The sequence below is a fragment of the Xyrauchen texanus genome, chromosome 35 (assembly GCF_025860055.1).
Source record: "Xyrauchen texanus isolate HMW12.3.18 chromosome 35, RBS_HiC_50CHRs, whole genome shotgun sequence".
NCBI lineage: Eukaryota > Metazoa > Chordata > Actinopteri > Cypriniformes > Catostomidae > Xyrauchen > Xyrauchen texanus.
In genome coordinates this window covers 22,140,696-22,159,109 of record NC_068310.1, presented here as the reverse complement: position 1 = coordinate 22,159,109, position 18,414 = coordinate 22,140,696, and the positions used below count along the sequence as shown (strand labels likewise).

The 18,414-nt window shown below is 36.7% G+C and overlaps 1 protein-coding gene across 2 annotated transcripts in view; it reads right to left on the bottom strand.

Annotated features, from left to right (window-relative positions):
- LOC127629267 (rho guanine nucleotide exchange factor 6-like) overlaps nt 1-7,178 on the bottom strand; it is a 54,296-nt gene extending 47,118 nt beyond the window's left edge. For both annotated transcript variants that reach the window (XM_052106422.1, XM_052106421.1), the window contains exon 1: nt 6,894-7,178. The gene's annotated coding sequence lies outside the window, so the exon portion shown is untranslated. The remainder of the gene's footprint in view (nt 1-6,893) is intronic.
- Nucleotides 7,179-18,414: the final 11,236 nt, after the last annotated feature.

Sequence of the window (18,414 nt, the reverse complement as noted above, 5' to 3'; positions counted from 1 at the left end):
AGGATGCATAAAGGGGACTGTTGCAGTGTTTCATATTATTCCAGATTGTTCTGCACCAGGTGAAATTTCTTCTGCTATAGTGTACTAAGGGGCTGCCATGTCTTGTTAAAACTGTGTTTGTTTACTGTTTCAATACTGCTACGAATGTTGCCTATATGCTTCCATAAAATACCGCCTATTGAACAGTACTTGTTAGATTAAATTAGATAGTAAGCAATTTCAGGTTCAGGCTTAAAATCTGACGGTATATTTCGGCCAGGTAGGGTCGGGCCACACGGTCTCGTGCTCGGGTTTCAGTTTAAGGCCCGTGCAGACCTCTACTATGTGACCATACACCTGCTCACTGTTTAATGAGGAAATGATGTTAACTGACAGAAAAGAAAAAGATACAAAAATGTACAGATAAAGCACTCAGAACAAACATTTGCAGAGGTTTAAATTCCAAGTAAAGTTATTAGAGGGAAAATGAGGGGAAGAATTAACCTGTTTGTATTTAAAAATGCCTAAGGGGCCTTCAACTAAATTACATGGTTTTGTACAAACGGGTAATAAAAACACAAAAAAGGGGGATGGTGAATGGCAAACATGAGTCCTCTTCATACATTTCAGTGACTGAGGAATAAAAAAAGTACCCCAGACAAGCAAATATGGGTGTGGTTCAATATTTAACACGTTAAATTCACCCACCTTTAACAAACATTCAGAGCTTAAGTGACTTTACGACCAATGGTTCGTCACATCGTTGTTTTAATGTAATAAAGCAAAATTAGGACTTTATGTTCTCTAACCAATGAGTAAAATATAAGGATTACAATAGTGACAAAGGTCATAATGGTTCAAGATTAAATTTAGTTGTTGTAGTCTAATTTAAAGACTTCTCAATGTAATCAATTCTTTCAAAAAATGCTTTTCATAACTTAAACTTTGATGCAGAGGTGACAAAGTGCCATCAAAAAGATATTCTACTGCTGGATGACATGTTTAACATGGACAGATGCCAAGTTGATTTTCTGTGGGAAAATATGTAGTCAAGGATAAAAGACGGAGACGGGAAAAGGGAAGAGGAGGAGTTGAGGATGTCATTATGTCTATTTTTAGCGGGAGTGTAACGCTGAGCTCATGTGTCAGTTGCAGGATGTGCCACGCAGGTAAAACAAGCTCGTCCAATCACGATTCGTCTGCTATCACAAAAGCTGCACTGAGTATAAGTGGGGGAGGGGATGAGGAAACTTTCAGCAAGTCTCGTTTAACAGTCAACTGACTGGTATTCTTTAACTAAGGCTAGGTGGGGTTCAAACATCTGAAACAAAATATGGAACAAGGGCATGAATGAAACAAAGGAGAGTGGGATAAATTCTATAGCTCTCTTGTACCCCCTCAAGTCATTTCTCAGATCAGTTCTAAAGCTTTCTGCCCAAATGGCCCCTTATACAATAATGTTGTTACACTATAAATTTGTTATACAATCTTTGTTTCCATCCTTTTAATTTGTTACAATAATTTCTGTTATTTCAATAACTTTATTCCATTAGTAATTCAATTCAAAATAGTCAAGAAATTTGCAATGGTAATTGCAGGTTTTAACTTTGGCACCACTTTGACTTCACTTCAAGGTTTCAAATATTTAATTGAACTATTTTACAGTTTAAAGCGCCATTCACAGCAAATACATTTTTTTGTGTTCCCCTTTTTCCATTGTTTTTCTATGTAAACACATGCTAGACGGACATCTTTGACGTTGCACTGTGCCCAGCTGTTTTCAGGTGACTTGCACAGGAGTGTGTCAGAAAAAAGAACTAATTTTACTGCATTCTGATATATGCACTGCTCTGTGTTTAGCTTTTTTTATCTCAAGAAATCATTCAGACTATATGGCCCCTAATTTATCTTTTAAAAATATACTCTTAAGCTTTGAGAGTTTTTTCAGGTACATCCCTAACCCTAACTCCATATGCAAATATCGTTTCTCATGAATTAAAAACAAAGGACAAAGGATACAAAGGCATATTCATTGCCAATGTTTATATTAAGACCACACCATACTGGAGACTGGTATAAGGAAGAGCAGAGAGAGAGAGAGACATTATCTCTAAGTTTCGGTAGAAACATGGCCTATGCACATTTAGCAAACTGTCAAACAAACGCTTGCCCCGATGTGACTTTCTCATCATAACAGTGGAAAGACAACACAAGTGCAGTCAAGGGGTGGTAAGAATTGTTACCATGACACCCTTTCAGTGTGGACTCTTCCCTCTCAACTGTAGTTACATCACTAATTGCCTTTTATAGATGTGTAATCAAATACATAATCTAAACGTATAATCATTCACTGTTACAAGAATAGCAGTTAATGACGTCAGTAAAATGCCACAGAATCATGTGATGGCAGTAGACCAATAGAAAGCTGGTAGGTCAAAAGGTCAATTTCAAATTGGACATGAGTGTGAATATGTTCATCTAAAAAGGCCATGAATTATATCTCACCTGAGTCACTTGTTGTGAATGAACTTGAAAAGTTCTCCTTGCAGTAATTAGGTCACCCAACAAACATCGTTACCAGACAGTGTTAGAAAACATATACACAATCCAGCACTGTCCAGTAAGATGGGTGCTAAGTGCCAGTGACAAGACCATTCACAGGGGTGAATATTTTAGGGCAAAATTATATAAAAAAAGGTCTGGATCTTCAGAAGTGTTCCCTGAAGTTTGTGGACAACCATCATCATCATTACCAGGCAGTATTAGAGAAAGTAATGAAATCAAATGCTGCCTCGTAAGATGGAGAAGACTACCCAAGTAATTTTTAAAAAGCAGAAATAACTAAAAAGGAGTCTTTTGAGAACTTTAAAGATTAAGAACCATTCTGCTTTACAGGTTCCTGCTGTTGTGTAGCTCAAATAGCAGAATATGGCACTAGCAATGCTAAGATTGTGGGTTTGACTCTAAGGGAAGTCATCTACTGAAAAAATGTACACTCTGAATGCACTTTAAGTCACTTTTGGATATAATATAAATTAAAAAATCTAATCCTAACCTTAATTGTTGGAAAACAATATCCACAGTATCCTACACTATCAATCCTTCATGCGTGCAAAGCCTGTTGGTTATAGGTATCTTTTGTGGGGAGTATACCATATAAACTACAATTAGACTCAACTGGGCTTGATAACAGCTCTGACTCAGTCAGTCAATGTCCCCAGGAAATACTTAGACAAAGGGTATGACAAAAAAATAACCTGCTCCAAAAACAGGTAGAGCTAGTATGGCACAGGCAATAGATGGCTTTCTTTCCCTGAAAACTGCAGCTTAGCAAAGCAAGTGAGGCAGAGAGTGGCCCACTAAGGCAGTTAATAATTGCCCAAACCTGTTCGGACTGGTTTGATTTGACATCATGGCCAATCTGGGAGGGCTGTTCTGTTTAACAATATAAAGTTGGGGGAAAATATGCATTCAACGAAAAGACGCCCCCAACCCTTTGTGCTGAATGTGACAAAGGCCTTTACTGGGTGGCGTTGAGCTATTTGCCCATCCTCTAGTGAAGACTAAAGTTCAAAGGGCATAAAACAAATCTAAAACCCTTGTTGTCTCAGTAAGCATGCAAGAAACAGTACTAAAGCAATGTGGGAAGGGATGTCTGATGCTAATGATAGTTCATGCTCTGTTTTGCTGTGTGTAGTGATAACAGTGAGCTGGAATGTTGTTCTGAACAGACCTGCGACCGGATTCTGTATGGGGAAGGTCGTTCTAAACACCTCTAGTTTACTGAGTAACATCTATTCCTCACAAACTGTTAAACACCATGCTTACTTAAAAATTGCATGTATTTGGTCCAAAATTGCTAAATATTCTAAGAAAATAGTTGGTAAAATCAATCAACAAAATGAAAAATCTGTTCAATGATAGCAACCAGAAATAGTCACTTAAGTTACACTTTATCAAATAGCTAATAATAATTTTTTTTTTAAAACGTTTAAAAAGAAAAACGAAACTCAATTATAATCACGCTAATTATCCAAAACACTTCACAAAGCGAAAAAGTGTCAGATGATTGTGACAGAGAAGTTAGTTTAGAAAACTCTTGAGAGAATGAGAAAAGTATAAAAAGAGGAGAGCATGAGGGGGAGCAGATGAGAAAAGGGAGAGAAAGATAGAAAACAAAGACAGTACAGGGGAGCGAGAGAAAGAGCAAACGCAAAGGAGAGAGTGCCTGTAACCTTACCGTCGTGAAAGGGACCCTGGAAAAGAATATAACAAAAAAGCGAGTAACGGGGGGAAAAAAAAGGAAGAATAAAATATCAAATTTCCACTATTGCCTGAAAAGGCTTCAGCTTCCTCTTGCTCAGTCAGGACCCATGCAATGAAAACCCCAAGCAAACCTGCTCTCCCAGACTGCAGCCTCTATTTGGTTAATCATCAGCATTTTAAACCAGTGCAGCAGGCCTTCTAAGAAAGAAAGAGAGGAAGACAAAATAGATATATAGAGAGAGAGGGAGAGAGGGAAGAGAACAAGTATTAAAAGAGAGCAGAAGTAGAGAACATGAAAAGTTTTATGCACATACTTCATTCAGTTGTTCTGAGGGCACGCATCTATCATCAATGTTCTTTGTTGGGGATTTGTCACCCCTATTCCGGTATTTCCCTTATTTTCCCCCAAATTCCCTTTTCTCTCTCATTTCGGCTGCAGTCAGGTGCGGGTTTAACCTTTCCTTGGCTGTCTCCTTGAGTTCTCTAGGTTTAGAGTGAGGTATGATCAGGTAACCCTGCCCTCCTTTTTGGAATGTGACTCCATGCTGAAATGGACAACCTGAGGGGTAAACTAGGCTTGGCCTTAATCAATAGTTTGTAAAGACAAAGACGAGGAAACCCTAAACTTTACTTAAAGGCGGGTTTTGGTCTGTTGACTCTAATTGCGATTCAGGGTTAAATGGATGCGTTGTTTCCTGTTGTGCTGCAATGAGCATGTAAAGAGAGAAATAAATCATCAATACATTGTCTTTTCTGGTTTAATAGGTTAAATCTTCCCTTAGATTATGCAAAACTAGAACTTTATAATTACTTATTACTTACAAAAGTTGGAGGTGTTGCTCAACTGTTCAAATTCTAGTTTGCTGCCTACCCTATTGACTTTGAATGGGAATAGGAAATGGGTAAGGGTCATTTGCATATGGTAATATGTGGTATTTTCTCTTTTTGTCCAGAAATTCAAAAGAACCCATACTGAAAAGCTGCAGTATAATTATGTCAAAGGTTTATTTTATAATCTATTGATTATAAGTAAAATAATATCTTTGCTAAAACCTGAAAATTGTCATGTTACTACTATAAATGCCCTTAATTATACTGTGTGAATATATATATATATATATATATATATATATATATATATATATATATATATATATATATATACAATTAATCCTACATGCATGAATCTAAAATAAAATTAGTTCATAAGTCTTCAGAAATGACAAACATTTTGCACACCTGTTAATGGTATCCTATGAGTACACCAAGTGTGCATTGAGGCGGAGTGCCGACTAAAATGTCTGTCCTTAAGTACACAAGTTCAATGTGCTGCACTTCCGTGACCTCTCACCTGCGTGTGGTAATTAATACGCCATTTCCTTCCCTGTACTCACAAACACTACAGCACAAACCACTGCGTTCTTCCAGCATCGCCTTTACACTACCAGCTCAAAAGTGCTGTGAAGCTTCATCACCCTCCAAACATAGAGATCTGTTACCTTTCCACATTGTCCCAGGGAGAGCTTAACTCTCATAATGCTCTGGCAGGTTTATAGAACTGTGACAAATGACTCATTCAGATGAGGGAATGAAACAGACTCATTTTTCTCCTCCCCACCAATCAAAACCCTCCACCTCACTGTGCATCCATTGTGCTGCCCGACCGACATTTTCTTTCCACTGTAGACAAGCTCTTTAAAAATGCATTTATCAGTAAATAATGAAGCAACAAAACATCTACCTTCCTGCCAAACTACCTTCCTAAATAATATCAAGGCTCTGTCACGGCAGTGCAGTAGTTCGTTTTAAGATTCATCAACAAAGAATAATAAAAGATGAGACTAGAGTATAAGTCTGTATAAGCTAATCGCCGCTTGTTTGTTTTTCGCATCAAAAGCTGACAAAATGGTAATCACTGTCCCGTTTTCTCTGAAATCATGCCAAAAAGACACGCAAAGACAAGCCTCACAACTCACAATCAAGTTCTCAACAAGAGCAGCTACCGCAAATGTTTAGATGCTTAGCATCAATAGAAAATTAACTTTCCTAAATATGGAACTAAAATGCTGCTCATTTTATTTTCAAAAGTTGTGCTTTTAAAACTATCACGAGTAAAGCATTGATATATTTCCATTGTATTCTATGTAAAATATACAACCGCTATCCTTATCAACAATGCCTTGCTGTAGGCCTTTTTAAAGTTGTAGATATAAGCAAACATCCTTCTAAAGGTATATTTTCAGCAGAAGAAGAGAGGAAAGAGAAGTTAAGCCCCTCTCTTTATCCCCTTTGACAAGTCTGGCGGTTTGCCTCTACCTGCCCAAACTGGTCTATCCAGTAAAGGAATGACGGTTTATGTCTATTGTGTTCTTTTTCTTTCTGTTTAAATAGATTGGAATTTAATATAGATTATAATATTGCCCAAACCAACTTAAATGTTCCCCTTCACATTCTAACTCACTTATGAACTTTGTAACAGTCAAACTGTAAATACCACAAAGTGGCTAAAATGACAACTATTCCATGGTCTGTTGGCAAACAGGAACAAAACGTAGGGTGGGGACAACGACAACAAACCTTTATGAAAGTAAACCAAAACTATGCCACAGAAAAAGACACAAATAGCAAATTTCAGTTGAAAAAGTTACCCATTCCTTCCTCGAAGCGGTCCACGGTAAGAAACCAGATACATGAGACACCACACTGCATCAGATTTGCTGCTTGAGAAGCATGCCCTTCTCTTATCTCTTTGGTAGGAAGACGCCCTTAAAATTCTTGAAACCGAAAGTCAGGTTTGCAGACGGAAGGAGACCATCCTGGGCTGGGCCCAATACGGCACTCTGGCCAGAAAATAACAAAGAACACAAATCAGGTGAGCCTTTGTCTTAACGAAGATAACGCTGTTTGCTGGGAGCTTGAGGTGATGCTACCTGTTTAACCTCTTTGAGAAGAGAGACAGAATTTGTAAAGAGCTTGCTTTACATGTAGAGGCCCCCACCACACCCACAGGTGTCATTTTCATGCCACAGCCAATCTCCTTAGCCTCTAGCGCTTGCAGGTGTGTCTCTAACTCTATGATAGGTCAGTCCCGCCCAGGAGAACCCTCTTCAACCAAATGTCCCAGCCCAACTTTCTTTGTGACAGTTTATGACGTCATCTCTCTGGCTTTGCGTGATTGTGCCTTCTTTTCCTATTTCAATAGAAGTCCACTAATTACACCACATCCATTCTAAAACAGACACGCCAGTATCGGAGAGAGGGGGCGTTTAAGGTAGAAAATACCTGTCAGAAAATATGGCCTGTACAGCCAGTGGTAAAGACAAGGAGCAACTGCCCTTTGCCCTGTTTTATCTGATTCTTCCCACATGCATCTAAACTGTAATCTCAGTCATACAGTAAAACCAAAGGCTAACAGTAAGTTAGATATTATGAGCGGAGGGGACACGGGTAAACGGAGCAGGTAAAGGGGTGTTGTGGTTGTTTCACCTCGCAGGAGTATAGCCAGGCCTTGAGGCATCTGCTCTAATCCCTGTCTACTGCCGGCTGCCGGGTCTGGCTGCACACGAGGGCCAACTGATATAGCTGGATTAGTTTAAACAATGTAGATAGACTTGATACTGATCCAGTGTCTGATGGATGTCAACTAAATTCAAGAATCTTAAATAGTAAATATGTTCTCAGTTGTTGTGAGATTCAGAAAGAATTCACAGTATTTAGCATTTTCTTGTAACACATTACAATTAGGTTGTAGATGATAGTTTGAGCAATATAGTTGACAATGACTAACAATGAACTTTTCCAGCATTAATAATTCATTGTAAATGTGAATTTATACATATGCTAATACATTTTTAACATTAAAAGTTGTATACCTTAAAGAGATAGGCCATCCAAAAATGAAAATTCTGTCAAAATTTACTCACAAAGAAGGATAAATTATTACTTTAAAGGAATATTCCAGGTTCAATACAAATTCAATCAACAGAATTTGTGGCAAAATGTTGATTAACACAAAAACAAATGTAAACTTTTCCTTTCTTTAAAAAAAGTAGAACTCTAATGAGGCACTTAAAATGGAAGTGAATGGGACCAATCAGATAACTTTAAAATACTCAAAACTTTCAAAACTATAGCCACAAGATGTAAACAATACGAGCTAACATTATTTTTGTCTGATAAAATTGCTTAACCTTTTCTGATTAGTTAAACTTAATTTGCCAACAAACTCTAAAACCCTAAAACCATTGATGATTTAAACAACTTTACATCTTAAGTAATACACAAGTTGACAGAATAATCAATGTGAGTGCTTTTACAAAATTACAAGCTTCACATTTTTTTTATTTAAACCTTTTTTTAGAATTTGCCCCATTCACTTCCATTGTAAGTGCCTCGCTGTAACCTCGGTTTTTGCTTCTTCTTTTTTAAGAAAAGGAGGGACAAGTAGAAATAAATGTTTGTGGTAATCAACATTATTCCACAAATGCTATCGATTGAGCATGAGAGAGAGAGAGAGAGAGAGCAAGTTAAGGCTCAGTGAGCACAGTCTCGCCATCGAGAGAGGCAGACACAAAAAAACATGGCAAACCAGAGATGAAAGGGTATGTGCTCACTGTACGACAGGTGAGGTCGAGAGTGACAGAGGTGCACTTTCTCCTTCACTGCCCAAAATTCCAAGATACAAGGGACATTTATATAGATAAATTAACAAACAGCATAGACAAATTTATAACCATGACAGAACAAGAAAAAATGAATGTAATGCTTGGAGAGGGACACACAGCAGCACTGGCTGCAATATACGTTTTAACGTGTCACAGCCTGAGAGACAGTGGGTGAATATGTGTTATGTGTTTTACCCCCGTGTGTGACCCCAATGTTCACCACAGTGACCCTCAGTTTATGTGTGTATATTAATTTATGTATAAGTGCTCTTCAGTTATTTAAACACTGTGGTCTTCAGCAGTTCTGAACTTGTATTTTGTATTATTTTGTATTTATTTGTATTATTTATTTTTGTAATTTTTTTTAAACTAAATTTAATTATATATTAAGATGTAGTTCTGTTTTTACACAACCTCTGCTTTGGCAATATTGTTTTGTTTACATTCATGCCAATAAAGTCCCTTTGAATTGAATTGAGAGAGAGAGAGAGAGAGAGAGAGAGAGAGAGAGAGAGAGAGAGAGAGAGAGAGAGAGAGGAGAGAGAGAGAGAATAGAAACAAAACAAAACAATCACACAGCCAAAATGTATATGACTGGAGAATACACTTGATAATTTGGAGAGTACACTTGATCATTATTACTGAATAATACAAATTAATTAGGAACTGCATTGCTTAACATAAAAAAGACTTTAACAACATGATCAATTCCTTGACTAGCACAATTGTCTTTCAGGTAATCATGAAGTATAATGAGAGCATTACCACCATAGGAGCACATTTTAATGATGTTGTTAAGGGGGATAATGGGCAGGTGACTCCTCAGCCATCACTGATTGTGTGCGAGCATCATGTCAGAACAAAAGCGTGAGGTTTTTCCCATGATAACCGATACTAAAAGGTGTGGACCACTATGACCTGCTGTACCTTTGCCATCAAGGGTCCATTAATCTCTTCAGACTGAGCTAAACAATGAATTTCTATGGGAATTACAGATAATAAGTGTGTGTAATCACAAGATGTAGTAGGGTCCAAAACGGTTTTGGTTTGTGAAAAAACAAACATTATGATGTAAAATCAGAAATATTTAAGATCCTGCACAATTCTTAGGTCACTAATCAAACAAGCAAATCTGTGACATTGACCGAGTCAATTTGTACATAAGGTCAGATTTCCTTGCTTACTGAAGCATACAAAATGCTCTTTGTCAAATCATGCTGAGATAACATGGATCATCAAGCTTAGCAAAAGCTAGTGGAGTCCATGACATCTCATCTGTATTTACGTCATTAAAGCAAAAGGAGGAAATACCAAATAAAAATATGTAATTTTCCCTCAAATTGTTATGCTAATAACATCATCTGTAATTAAGATATTTTGTATAAAATGTGGAAAAATTACAATAGAAGCATTTTTACTAGAGGTCTCAGACTTTGCCACTGTATATTACAAAGAAAAATAGAGATGGGCAAAGGGATATATTTTTAAATAATAATAATACAAAAAAAGTCATGCAATGCACAACGAATCAGTTTCTTATAATGTCTACTGCACTAGTTTAAACTATTGAATACCTGTTTAGATATAATTAACAAAACACTGCACTTTTAAAAGTAATTAATTTACAAAAAGAAAAATGTTAACTTTTCAACAGAGTCTCAGAAAGGTTACTACTAGTTAGTCATTCACCCTCATACGATCTCCCCTGGCTCTGACGAGGGCTGACACACAGTATTTCTTGATCAGCAGACCAGAGAAGTGTTGTACTTAGGTAAATGCAGACAAAGGGCCATATCCATTAAGTGGCCCACTACATAGTCCTCTCCCCCGGCTGTCCAGCACAGAGGCCCCCCATGTGACTGCAAGGAAATTGCCCAGTCTAAAAGGTTTGCTTTGTTTACCATTCTTCCATTTGCATTCCAAATGAGTTTTGAGAGTGAACCGGCCAGGCACAACCAAAACTCATTTGGGTAGAGATACATATCAGCCACAGCTGTCACGCAAGGCTAGTGGAGGTGACAGACATCGGCTCCCTTCCCTAAAGGATCTGTGCCACACACTGCAGAAACATCCCCTCAACAAGACCACAATCACAGAAATTTTTATCTGAGTAATTGTTCATATTTACTTCATGTCAATCGATTCATTTAGGAAAATGTATGTGTCTTGGCAGAGGCTCACACACTTATTTACTTAAGCCTGGTCTGCACTGGCTAGACAGCAGATGAATATAAACAATGTAAATATATAGTGACATGTTGTTTTTCATATTGGTTTGCATTTAGGGCCCAGGATGCCCATTAGGATAAGTCACCTCTTGTTAAATTCAACTAAATTATTCCACAAAGTCAATGCACTTTGTTTAACTTCAGGCTTTTTTCAGTCTGTTGATTAAGACTGGATAAAACAACTCGAGATCACTCTGTATAATTATCATTCTGTGACAGCAAACATTTATGGGGCAGCATAGAGTACAATACATATTTTTGTGTCAAACTAATAGTACATTAGCAACATTAAGCTTCAAAACTTCTACAAAAGCCTCATCTGTCTTGATCTCATATATTAGTGTGACAGACATCACAGGCCCCATTTCAAGGGCGCTAGTGATAAGCGCAGCGCTATAAATCATAAGCGCAAAGTCAGTGGGCATGGCCATGAAGTTTCTTCGTGCAAGCACGTGATAAGTCAAGGCGCAAGTGGGTATTGCGAAATTGCGCGCACAACGCGCTAATGGGCTGGGTCAAATGCAATTTAATTCTAAGGTTCTTTTTCCGGTTATTGCAGCATCTGCATCCTATTAAATAGTCCATTCCCTCAAGCATTAGGGATATAAATGAAAACAAAACATTCATACGTTGGAAGTGTAAATGGACTGTATGCGATGAATTAGAATAATACAAATATGGACAGACTCCTTTTATTTGCTTAGAACATTTTATTCTCATCATTTGGATGTACACTAATCTCTACTTACAAATCATGACTAGTATTAATAGTTTGCAGCACTTCATTAATATTCAATGCATCTACAGTTTGCACGCATACACCCACAGATAGCACAAACACCCACGCCCACCTGCGCTGGCACGAAAATTGTGCTTCGAATTAGCGCTCTCACAAACCATGGATAAGACATAGCACAATGTAAAATAGAGCCCCATGTGTTTAATGTTTTAAAGGTCTCTGTTTCACATTCAATAATGGTTACAAACAACGTACATACACAAAGATATTCTGGGAATATGTAATGGAATTAGTACAATTTCAGTAAGGAGTGCATTGACTGCTAAACTTTCCACAACAATATAATAAGATGGCAGAGCTGTAGATTGAATTCTAGGAATTAAAAAGTCCAAAAATAAAAATAAAATTTAAAGGAGTGGTTCATCCAAAAATTATGTAATCGCTTACACACCCTAATTTTGTTCCAAACCATATGACCTTCTTCAATGGAAGACAAAACATTAGACTCATCACCATTCACTTCCATTGTGTAGGAAAAATAGCAGCGTCAACACTCTTCAGAATGTCTCCTTGTGTTCCACAGATGATAAAAAGTCACATGGGTTTGGATCAACATAAGGTTGAGTAAATAATGACAGAATTTGTATTTTTACGTAAACCTACCCTACAACAGTCCTTGTCAACTGCACAAATAATGTTAATATGAAAAAGTGCCATGTTGTTCTCTGCTAATGTTCTTTGCGAACTCCATTTTCTTCAACACCTGTTGTATGTTTTTATCTCTTTGTATGTCTCACTCCATTTTCTTTGCTTTTGTTTTTCGGTCCAGGTGACTCCTGGGTAATTACAGAGTTGTGAGTTGTCTTGGCAGGAAATTAAGGCTTTGTACTGATGGGTCAATGCAAAGGCTCTTATTAACTAGAGCCAAGACATTTATTTATATTTCTTACATTTATAACAAAGTAGGTTATAAATGTGCTGCTTTCAATAAAACATACCATAATGTACATCCAGTTATCTCACAATTACCTCAAATCACCTCAAAGGTATGACATTTGGCATTTCTATTATGTTCATGTGTTAAATGTCAGAGATATTACATTGAGCATAAATGTTCATTTCCTTCCTGCATCTTCAAATGCTTCTGTACCTGTGACAAATTCACCAGGGAATGAAGGTTTGAGGGGGAGATATAAATGAATAAGCAACAACAGCCTTGCTCTGACTTGCCATGCATTATCTTCATTGGGTAATTGGCCTCCAGGGATAGTGGGTGTAGTGCGTGTGTCACTGAGTCTGTCTATGTGTCCCCAAGGAGAAGTTGCCATAGGAGAGAGGAAAGGAGTCAGACCTGCCTATTAATGATGTACCTTATCCCCAAACACGCAAAAAAAATGTCACTGGACACTGCTTGGCCACTGATTTACAAACTGACACTACCAAATATTGAAAACCAAAATTGAGATCTTAAGTTTAATTGCTGTCTTAAATTTCGATGTGAATGAAGAATGAAGTGGTGCAAAACATAAAACATGCAGTGAAGAGTAACTTTTTTTGATCACTTTGAATGTATTTCAGACTATGGGTCGTGCTAGGGCTGGGCTACCAGAGCTTATGCCACAAATGTTTTCTGTAAAGCCTTGAAAGCTTTAATCATCTTGTAATGATGTCAGATGTACCAGTGCTTCAGTATCAAGCTCATTCTAAAACATATCATATATAATACATATAATTTAACTATATACTTTAAAATTAAGTAATATGAATGATACCTGCCTTTCTACAGTATTTATAACATCAAATAGAGACTTAATTCTGTACACATGTGCTGTCTTGTTTGTAGCTGCTTTTCAGCATTGTATGTGCGCGCATGCAAGAAGAGCACTCGCGACACGATTGATGTGTCTGATCAACATTTCTTTCTTGGTGAGATTTTGAAAACTTTGAGTTGGTACATTTAGTTGCAGTACCAAATATTTAGAGACTGTATATAACCCTGAAAAAAAGATGTTCCCGAGGAATTTGCCAACTTTAAGTCATGAGCCAGGACATTTGTTTTATGCAAAACTCTTTTATTAAGGCATGATACAATAAACCTTGCAAACTTTGGCAAATCCTTTCCTCTTAAGTACCTATTTAGCCAATTTACATCCTTCTATCTTCTGAATTAACTTAAAGCACCCAACAAATCAATGATGTTAAACTGACAATTGTGTGCAAGGTGCGTCAAACTCAGGGCTGCTGGGGTTGGCACCCCCTAGACCCCCCGCCACCCCAAAATAATGCCTATTATTATATCTTAAATTTTTTAAGTCACATACTGTATTAAGCTTTCTACGGGTTCCTCCATTGGAACGTCATAAAAAAGTCAAAATATTGTATATTTTAAAAACTTACATTTATGAGCATCTAAAAGGTGTCCTCTCTGTTTCATGGATTGTTTGTTAAAATAAAATGGTTACCAGCAAGTTGGTTATGTTACACCGCATCACTATGATTTGTTTAACAAATGTTCTTCAAATATTAATAATATTTTAGAACAAAAATGTTTCACTGCTTTTATTTTTTTTAATATATATAATAATAAATTATTATTCCAAACTACTTAATATGTCCTTTTTTAAAAAGGTTCAGCTTTTAACGAGAATTACATTATTTATATATACTATCTCTGTATGGTTACGCCACTCAACTTTCTTTTGGTAAAAATACCAAAATGACTTTAAACTCAGAATTTGAAAATATGTTCATAATAGCAGAGGTGAATTCAAGTAATTGTTTTGTGTGAATTGCATTTTTAATGACTTTTTGAAAAACTTTTTAGATCCAGACAAAAAAAATTTTTATACAAAATGAACGTCACATCATCGACCCTTTTACTGATGAAGAAAATGTTGTTAAATCTCTGAAAACTCACAAAATAGAGCAGAAAAGACAGAAATTATTGTGACAATTTAAATGGATGAAAAAATATGTTGTTATAATGATTTTTGTTATTTTACAGTGAAGCCTTGTTTAACCAGATCTATGTAAAAACTTGAATGTATTGACAATGATTAGAAAAAGCCTTAATAATGTAGAATTTGTCTTGAGATTCAAAAATACAAGATCACAAAAAACTGTTTGATTATAATAGCTTTAAGTTCATCATTATTTTCACATGTATTTCAATTAACCCAAAACTACCATTCAAACCACAATACCACTAAACTGTCTGAATGTACTGGTAAATACACCACATTGTTTTGTGCCTAAGCAAGTGACTTCAGCCATGGCCTGATAAAGAATGATTCCATTTAGATTCAAAGCAACTCCATTCCATACTGCTGTGTTGACTCAGCGCACACATCCAACAAAAAGCCTCTCTTCCTCAGTATGACCCTCAACAGGCCATCAAACACACCTGTGCCCGGCCTGTTTTATGTCAACTAACATAATGAGGTAACAACAACAGAGGAGGAGTTTGTTTGGAAACGAAACTGACTGTTGTCCTACAGGTTTCTTCTCCCATTGTTTCTGTTAAAAGCCAGGTCTGCTAGCACAGCGTTTAGGCACACACTGTATTGTTAAGTTATGTATGCTTTTGAGGATATGATGCTATGAGCAGCCATTACATGATCTCCTACTTTTGCACACCTGCCGGCACAATCATTTTAATATGGTGTTTGCTCTTCATTACATTATTGATATGTTTGTGGACAACATCATAGCCCTATATGACAGCATGTATAGAATATAATGATGGGGGATGAATTGATTTTCAGGGTTCATACAAAGTTTGTCAATGTCATTCTAAATGTATTTTTTTGCTTTGCCTCAGTATGAAAGGAGCTTGTGAAATCTGTCTGGGTACAGACAGAGGCGCAACAGAAGGGTTGATAATGATGCAAGATCTGTTTGTGAGACTGTCTGCCCACAGGGAGCTCTGATCATAGGGAGACAGACTCATGCATAAGCCCCTATGGACAGGTTGCCATGGATAAAGTTGGATGTACATGGCACAGTCTTGTGTTATCAAGCGAAGCCAGATAACTTGCTTACAGAAATATAAAGTTGGTGAATACAATGTTAATTTCGGAAGAAAACAACTTTTGTGCAAAAATGAAGATAATGCTGGCCATTACTTTAGTAAAAAATCAGTTGACAGAGACAATTTCTAAATGAAAGTGATGAATGTCTCTTACACTTCATTACTCTTGGAAGTCCTTAGATAGACAAATTTTCAGAAAAATGGAAAAACAAATGGTCAGGTAAAGGATTAGTTCACCCAAAAATGAAAATTCTTATGATTTACTCACCCTCCTGGCATCCCAGATGTGTATGACTTTCTTTCTTCTGCAGAACACCAATTAAGATTTTTAGAAGAACATTTCAGCTCTGTTGGTTCATAAAATCCATACGACTCCGGTGGTTAAATCCATTTCTTCATACATGATATGATAGGTGTGGGCGAGAAACAGATCAGAATCACCAAAAACAGAATGAGAAAGTGAAGGAAAAAGGACTTAAACATGAACCTGTTTCTCACCCACACCTATCATATCGCTTCAGAAGATATGGATTTAACCGCCATTGTTGTCTGGAGTACTTTTATGTTGCCCTTATTTGGATTTTAGAGATTCAAAATTTTGGCACCCATTCACTAACATTGTGTGGACCTACAGAGCTGGGAAAGTCTTCTAAAAATCTTCATTTGTGTTCTACAGAAGAAAGAAAGTCATACACATCTGGGATGCCATGGAGGCTAGTAAATGCGAGAATTTTCATTTTTGGGTGAACTAACCATTTAAATAGTCTACAGAATATTTACAGAAAACTATGTCCAGTGGAAAACAAAAAGAGTGATCCATATGTCAAACGTAATTGCACTGGCTATCAAGTAGCCATTTGACATTATTTACCTACACAAATTGTGTTGGTTTTTGAACCCAGATCCCCTTGCATGCTAAATTAAAACACAGATTCCAAATAAGGAACTATAAATTATTTTCTTATCTCACTTAGGCAACCAAGTGAGCCAGGACTGCCACCAGTGACCCCTCAAGAATAAATTATGTGGCAATGTTAGGGGCATCCTATATAATTTTACTGACTGGCACCATAGAAATAGTATGACATCACAAAAGATGACCCCTTTAATCAGGTTCTCAGCGACAGTGGTAGGAAATCCCAAGAGGTGATGCAGCTTTCCTTTGGATGATATCAGAGAGAAACTACTCCTGACACATGGATTCTCATTAAAGACAGATGGCAAATTAAGTATTAAGAAATGGTTAAGATTCTTTTAAGAAATTTTAAGTGCATTTTTAAATTCACTAGTTCAATTTAAATGGTCCAGTGTAACAAGTGAATTTTTAAATGCATTTATCTCAATGACTGAGTTTAAAAAAAGTTGCATGCATTGTAATTATAAGTGACCGATAAGATTTTTTGTGTGTGTGTTTTGTTTTTATCATTATTGAGCACGCTTGGTGTGCGTCTTTTATTACAGAATGTTGTTGTTAATATTAAGCTCAATTCTCCATTATTGAGCACATGTGTACATCTCCTTAGTGATTTGTGTGCCGTGCTTTAAGTATTTGATTGTTTAATGGTGTTCATAAAGAGGATGGTTGTGTTTGATATCTTCCCTGTAAAACTATTTAGTATATAACTTGAAAACTAATAGCAAAAGCAGCAGCAGGATCAGCTCTGAAGCTTTGTTCTCTCTCTCCCGGTGTGTGCGTTTGCTTTTTATTCTTGCACCTATACTCAACAGTACCAATATTAATCTGTATATATTATTAGGTTGAAGTACGTTGATGTGGTGAGCTTGGTGTATAGGAGCCTTTCTCACTGAAGATAAGATTTGAAAAAAATTTCAATGTTATTTTTATAAGTGTATTCATAATAAATTTGCCATTGCAGGTGCGGTGTGGCCCTGTATAATGCTAGCTGCTGTTTCTTCATACCGGTTTCTATACTTCTGTTCCTGCATGTTTCATCATAGATTTGCCAAATTTTTTACACTATACTATTCCTCTTGTTTCTGCATTGTAGAGTGCAAAACATTAAATTTAAGACAGTGGAAAAAATACCTCACTATAAATAACAGAAGTGTGTACTGTATGTTGTTCCAGAAATGAAAACCCAACAGATACACATACAAAAAAATATTTTATTATGAATGCTTGCAAATAAGAGCGATCTCTAATGAATTGGGCTCAGGTGCATTCAATAAGGTAAAATTTAGATCTGGGTTTTGTGATAATAGCGTAGGAAATTGCTTAAGTAACTAAATTACATTTACACCAGCACATATAATCCACATTAAGTAGAACTGAAACTGGAGCTGGCAGGTCCAAAGATGCAAAACTAATACTGATCTTTTACCTTATCTCCAGATGTTGTTGGCTCGTTATTTGTTTGACATTCGGTATCTCCTACCCGCGCTCTCTGGAGCTGATAATTTTACAACGATATCATTAGCACAATTAGGTTAAAGAATATATGACTATATCATACAGACATATAACACTGAACTCAAATGGTTAAAGGG